Source organism: Corvus moneduloides, chromosome 2 (assembly GCF_009650955.1).
Source record: "Corvus moneduloides isolate bCorMon1 chromosome 2, bCorMon1.pri, whole genome shotgun sequence".
Taxonomy (NCBI): Eukaryota; Metazoa; Chordata; class Aves; order Passeriformes; family Corvidae; genus Corvus; species Corvus moneduloides.
The window spans coordinates 19,764,273-19,771,710 of record NC_045477.1 but is presented as its reverse complement, the minus strand read 5'-3'; positions in this window follow the sequence as shown (position 1 = coordinate 19,771,710).

Here is a 7,438-nt window from a genome sequence, read left to right as displayed (position 1 = left end):
GTAGCACTGTGATCCACAAAAGACTTGCCAGGGACAAAGAGGAGGTACTAGGAGCATTTCCTTTCCTGTTCCCAAGGGACCTTGTAGGAGATGCAATGGTAGGTGTATTTACTGCTCGGTTTTGCTGGACTTCTCATGCAACCACCAATTCCATATGGTGCCTGGGAAGTATAAGTATTTATACCAGGCTGAAAGTCACTTCACTGATCATGAATCCCTTCCACTTCTGGATCTTGCTGACTGTTAAAGAGCCCAGATTGTGTTTTTAAGTGCAGCTACCAACTCTAGGACTGGCAGCTTTTTCATAATCCAAGCATTTTTACTTCATGTATTCTTTAAGCCACAGGAGCAGATGATTTCATTCAAGAAAAACCTTGGGGTTTTTCATGGAAGAGAAGAAAAAGAAGAGAAACTCAAGAAAAATATAGTAGAACTGTAATTGTTCTAAACCAGAATATTTTCAAAGAGACATCAGTGTCTTTTGAGGCATACTCAAGCTTAGCAGAACCCTTTGGAATGTGCTTCATTGTGAGATTGCAGTTTTATTGAGGTCTTTGTCCAAAAATTAAGATAAGCCAGAGCATGTTTTTCCTTTAGATTATTTTCCAGTATTCTTCACCCAGATTGCTTCATTAGGCAGGTTGTTTTGTCGTAAGCACTCGCCCCTGAAGGATTTCAGCAGCAAAGTGGGAGCTTCCTGTAGAAAAAAAAATAAGAGAAATAAATGTTTTTTCTTACTTGCCTATGTCCTTTTTTTTCTATAACAGATGGAGCAGATTCAGAAGTATAAGTTTAAGACATCACTTAAACCAGAAACAAGCAGTATCTGCACCTTCTGAAAAAACATGCTATTTTGAAACTTCCTAGCTGGGCACTCACTTGTGTAATTTGTGCATCAAAACATTATGGTATGTTAGTTTCCAAAAGGAGAGAGCATACAGCAGTCACCTGGTATGACTCTGCTGGAGAGGAGGAGGAAAGACGTGTTTCTGATGATTGCCATGGGAAGGTGAGGGTGTACAATTACCCCACTGCTACTCTAAAGGAATGCAATTATACATGGAGACATCCTGGAGCAGGGGACATCAGAAATGCACTTGCTAGGAGGCTGATGGAAACACATGCAGAGAAAATGATTCACTCCCAAAGTCACTGACTGATAAAGGCTGGGAAGAGTGGTGGGTTTTTTCTCCTCAGGGTCACTACAGCCTATTGAAGACACACTGTACCTGCATGCACAAACATGCAAGAATGTCCAGCTATCCTGTACCTATTGTTCTTCTCCGTCTTTCATCTGAAATTGCCAGAGCAGTCGTCAGTGCCACTCCAGGCTGTGAAGCTCTTCGAAGATAATGAAGGAAACTGTGAATGTAGCGCAGCTCCCCAGGGCAGTGTGTCGAAGGTTTAATGCATTCCTGGCAGCCGCCATGCTGGAGAGACACAGGGTGCTCTCCTCCTAGCTGGAGTTTCTCAAGGATTGTGGCTTCATGCCAGGTCACTGTGCTGGAGTCTTGATAACAGAGACAAAGCCAGATCAGCATTTGTCCAGATGGGATTGAGTCTCTTGCCAACTGGAGTTCATGGAAAGCATTATTCATGGATGCTGCCAAGATCAAACTTACTGTTTTCCGAAGAATCCAGGACTATTTCTAAGCTAAAGATTGATCTGGTATTGCTGTGTTCATGCTGTGGGGCTCTAAAAACTTATGTTTCTTTCATATTAGAGCTTTTTTCATAGTAGAGCTATTTACTTCATAGTAGAGCTACTGCTATCTGATATGTAATCCAAGTCAAGCAGTAACATAGCTGTGCTTAGTCACTGGGATAGAAAGATGCCAAATCTAACAGGCTGAGCAAGTCTAAAAGCTGTGTCTTTGTTTTGATTTTATTTTGAAAACTGAATTACTGATAAGTTCAAGAAATCTGTGGGTAAGAGTGGGTTATGAAGCTGTCTTTACTGAAAAAAGATGTAGAGTAACTAATTCAACCATGTCTTTGTCAATAGAGGCTTTATATTCCCATGTGGGAGAGTCTTGCTGGTTGTTCCAGTCATTTGCTAATTTTGTTGACAACAATTATTCTTGCTAGCTAGAGAGGTGTTTAACTAAAACATTTCCAACTCTCAGATGCCCAAAAATTTATATTTTCCAACATCTTTTCTTCTTGGAGAAATGATCCATGCAGAGGGTTTGAAAGAGTGGAGTAACTCAGTCTAGAGAATAAAGTACTGTGTCAGAAAGGATGGAGGCGAAGTAACTTTTCGTATATGCTGTTGTGAAGAGAAAAGGAATATTTTTCTCACACAGTCTATCCTAGGTAGAGCAGGAAAAAATGGGCTTTAATTGCATTATGATAAACTAATTTAGCTGTTGAGAAAAAACTTCTAACAACAAGCGAATCAGCAGAATAGATCAGCTGCAAAGGTTACAGAGTCTCCGTCAGAAGTTTTTAAGAACAGGACAGGTAAGCATCAGATAAAAGTGAAGTTAAGCTAAATTTGGGATTGATTAGTTGTCTTCAAATAACTTTCAGCACTTTTTCAATGGCTTGTTGCTTGCCATGCCAAGAAGGGGATATAAAGGAACTTTTTTGTTACATTAAAGGACCATAACAGCAATTTTTCAAAAAGGAAAAAAAATACTGTGAGAGATACTATCTCAATCTAATCAATGCTATTTAATAAATAGTTAAAGCAGAAATATGTTTGTGGCAGGAGAGGAGAGGAGAGGAGAGGAGAGGAGAGGAGAGGAGAGGAGAGGAGAGGAGAGGAGAGGAGAGGAGAGGAGAGGAGAGGAGAGGAGAGGAGAGGAGAGGAGAGTGGCATGTTGGAGGTGGAGAGAACAGAGCCTGTAATGTACTTAGCCCATGGTTCTAATTCAGAGAAAAATTGCATCTTGTCTGGCTTTCCCCTTAAATTATAGGAGGGACAAACACCACCAGCACCACAAACCCAAACAATCTACCAAGCTTCCAGTTCCATTCCATGGCAGAAACAGAAAAAAAGGGAGTGACAGAGCTTTGCCCTGTCACAAACTGGCCAGAGGGAGAAAGGTACGGTGTGGCCTCAGGAGATGCCACAGGGATTACTTAATATCTAATCATATGTTAATCCAAAAAAAGATTTAACTGGTGCCTTTCAGGTCCCATCTGCTCTGACAGATCCACAGACAGGCCTGGAGACTAAAATTATCATAGCTTCTACAATTTATAGATTGGGCTTTATGTAGCTAGAATTTCCATGTTGCTGCTACAACAATGTCCTTGGAAATACAAGGGAGTGCTCAGAATAAAGCCATTTAGCCTTGATCCACATTGCTCATGTGGTATTTTGCAATAGGGTTGTGAGCTATTTAGGGGGCCTTGTGCATTAGTGGCATCTCCCCCCTCTGAAAAATTCTCATTGATCTTTTTTTTTTAAATAAACTTTCCTGAAATACATGCTTTTAAATATAGAATATTCAGCAGTGACTTTTTGCTCATTTGGCTTTAAAGCTTTCTCTTCAAGTCTTCTTGGCGTTTATCCCAAAAAGATGTTAAAATTATGTCATAGAGGAAACCAGTTTAAAGCTTACTGGAAGAGAGCTGATCTCTTTTCTTTAATTTTGGTATATGCCTAAGTAAGCATAATCTTTTGGTTGCAAGATTAAAGTACATCCACAGAAAACTATCTTCACTAAAATATGAACAAGGCATCATAACCAACCCAATGCCCTACCCAGTACTTGAGCTAATGTTTTCCTGTTGATGTTGAGGAAACCCAACTGGGAAAATGGGAAGAAAAAAATGTATTTTGGTATTTCTGGGGGCAAAATATACTACTGCATTTTTTTGTCTTGAAATTTCTTTTAGGAACAACCACGTCTCATGGCTGCCACAGTCAGGGCCCCATGCTGTAAGTGATCCTGACAGTAAACAGCTGGTGTGATCTTATCACATGTATTTGTGTAACAAAAAAACAATGCCTCCCTTGATATTCATATCAATATTCCCCTGGACTTCCACTGCCTCCCAAGAAAAACTCATGCAACCCTGACATGCCTTGAACCTATAGCAACATGGTAAAGCAAAAAATTACACTCTTGATTAACTTCTTAGCTAATAAAATGTAAACTTGTTAGTTTACATTTACTTCTGAGAGGAGAGCCATATAGTCATAAATATTGCCTCTAAATTGAACCATGCTGTCTTCAGATCAGGAGGCTGAAATGTGACCTTTTTTGCATGCAGGGGTTTTGGGACAGTGTCTGCTGAGGGAGGTCTGGCATCTGGACATACTATTGTTTCCACTGCCTGAGAGCTTTCCTCTTATAGACCAAGCAACCTCAGCCTTGAACTTTGTTTATACCACAGGAGTCATGTTCTCTGTGACTCACAGAGCCTTTGGCAAACAAAAATATTGAGCTTTTTCTGAAGGGTGAAGAGGCTTCAGAGCAATGCTGAACTGAGGGGACACTCAGGAGAAAAGGAGAGGAGAAAACTTTGGGAGAAACCTGCTCACACAGACCTCTGGTTAAAGACAAAGAATCTTAGATATTGTTCAGCAGCAGGATGAAGTGAAAGAAAATAAAGGGAAATATTGGGAACAGGAGTGAAAATTCATAAATAAAGCCCTGTGACTGACAGGGCAGAAGAGAGTTTCCAGGTGCCTGATCCTTGTGCTGACCATCCATATCAGACATTAGGTTTCTGGATCTGGCCTGCCCTCAGAGGCCACAGTAGGATGCTGAAGTTCCTCAGACTGTCTTTCCACTTCTCCAAGTCTCCTCATTAGATGTCAGACAGGTCCCAATGAATAGTATAAGACAGATTTTTAGTGTAAGAGTCACCATTAATCTGAAATTGCTTGTTGTCTACCTCTATCTCCTCCCCCTCAAAAACAGTAAAAACTCTAGAAAACACATAGAAAAGACAACATAAAACACCTTTCCTGCAATTAAAGTCATTCTTGCAGTATTTATGTGACCCAAACCATAAAATCTGTGAAAAGCTGGTAATGTGCTCTAATCAGGCTGTCCTGTAAATAGGGAGAAGAAAGGGTAAAAGGTAAGTACCTAGAAGAGCACAGATCAAAATAGTCCTGGGGAAACAGAGAGGGTTGGGAAGCAATACATCACAAAGCACTATGGTATCATCTTAGGCACCCAAGTTCTTGATTAAAGCTTGTTGCCCTCTAATGTGGAGAGAGAAGGGAGGACACAGAATCAGCCAGGCAGTGAGGGGCAGCCTGTGGTTTCCCATGGGTGTGGGAAGTGTGTCTGTATAAATCACAGCCCAAGGGACTTGTGCCTGCTTACCCATGGAATGACAGAGGAGATTCCCTTTCCACCTTCCCAGGCCTAGGATGTCCCTGGGAGTTTCACAGAGCTGTGTAGCCCAGGTCCCTTAACACACCTGCTATGAGTCCTAGGGAAGCTTTCTCCAGTACTGAGGGACAGGAAAAAGCTATCAGTGGAGAAAGAGTTCTTGACAGTTATCTTCTCCTTGAAAGCCCCTGGAGAGCAGAGGCTGGAGGAGGTGCCTTCTCTGCCTGGGATATCTGCAATATCCTCACCTCCTTCCTGGGCCTGTAAGTACCATTTTGCCTTAAAGGAGTGTGGAGCATACAGAGGACAGTCAACCTTGTTGTGGGGGGCAACATGGAGAGGGGACAAAGGACAAGCTAAGAGCCTGACCATGATCACATTAAGAAGACTGTGTTAAAGGTCTTGTGGATGTGTATGCTGGAGACATCAGAGTCCTCTGAAAGAGTTGGTGAGGTGGGTCAGCTTTCCTCTGCTATCTTTCCACTGATAGGAAAAGTTTCCATTGGGCAGTGTCCCAGAGCTACTGCGACAGTTCAGCAGCTCCTGCACAAAGGTCATGTCCCTTTCCTCTTTTGCAAGAAAAATGCGATAAATGGCATTACAGTCCTATGAATAAATGCTGTAATGTCAGAGTATTTTGAAAAATAGTAGATCTGGAATAAGGCTAACTCAAAATAGACCAGAATTGGTGTTGACTGTGAAATTCATGTGCTCATGCAACCAATTAACACAACATGATATTAGTAATAGTATTGTCAGATTAGTTTCAGTCTAGCTTATCTAGCAATTCCAGCCAGAGCTGTATAAACCTGGTCTTCCTTGTCATGCCATTGAATAATAAGCACTGAGTGGCTGACATCTGTTCGTATGCTTACCATGTTTCATGCTGATTAGCTTTTTCCACAGGTAGGGAAAATAAAGTCCCATATTAACCAGGGCTTAGTGGGGCTCTGTGGCAGAGCTCTGTAAGGCATAATAGAAAGTAATTTACTGACAGAGACCTATTCTCAGTCACAGCAGTTGGTTGAAGTGTTAGTTTATATTCACTGAGGATCTGGCTGTGAGACCTGGTTTGGCACTGTTATCCCATATTTACACTAACATAAGCCAGTTGGAAATCGCCAAGGATGTGGGGTGTGGTTCCTCACAGGGAACACTCTGACGCCCATGTTGGTTTAAGGTTTTCTTGACGGGAGAAGTGAACACATTCACAAGTGGAATGGAACAGAAAATTAAGAGTCACCTTTTGTCAAGAAAGCTGCTATTACCATAAACCAACATGATTTATATACCAGTTCTTTTTTTATTGTCATCTCTGAGCTACAGTGACATTATTTGAGCTGAGAATTTCCTGAGGACAGCATGTAAATGCTCACAAATACAAGATTCCTTTTCTTTTGTGTTAAATTTAAGCAGGTTTTAAAAAAATAATTTTTAGTCTTGCAAAAGGGAAAATAATCTCAATGTATGTATGTGCTTTTCATCATACACCAGTTAAGATAGTCTTTTATTCTCAGTAACTCAGTGACATAATTTCCCTGTCATTTGTCATTTTTTTCTGAGCTGTGGACTCTAAAGCATAAGCCATGCTTTTACTATGTCCACGCTGCGTTGCTGGAATTGGAGACATCCCCCACTGCCTTCTACCTAAGATTTATTGGAAGCATCACTTAAAGGAGAGAAGGCAGCCTATTTGCTGCATTGAGTCTATTACAGGGTGAAGAGCCTCATTTCTGGCTTAAGTTCTGGTTCATTTAGAAGCCCAGCTCAAAGGCTGATGGTACTGCAATAGACGAGATGTGTTGGTGTGTGTCAGAGCTTACAGATATTGCTTTATTGATCTTTAATAGGACCTCTTGCTCCTGATACTCCCTGAACCTAAGATGCTCTGTTGCATTGATCCATTCCATCTCCAGCTCCTCTCTCAAAGGGTAGTTTGGGTTCAGATGCACATGTTGTGGCGTGGAATTGTGAGCACCTTGAATGCAGCTGCTGAGGTAATTGGCTCCTTGAAATTTAAAATGCATCTTCCCCTGCTCCATACTTTGCCCAAGTGCCATTCAAAAACCTGCATAAGATTACAATGCAGTTTCAGATACTGTTTCTGGAGCTCCTGATGCTCAGATACAGGCAAA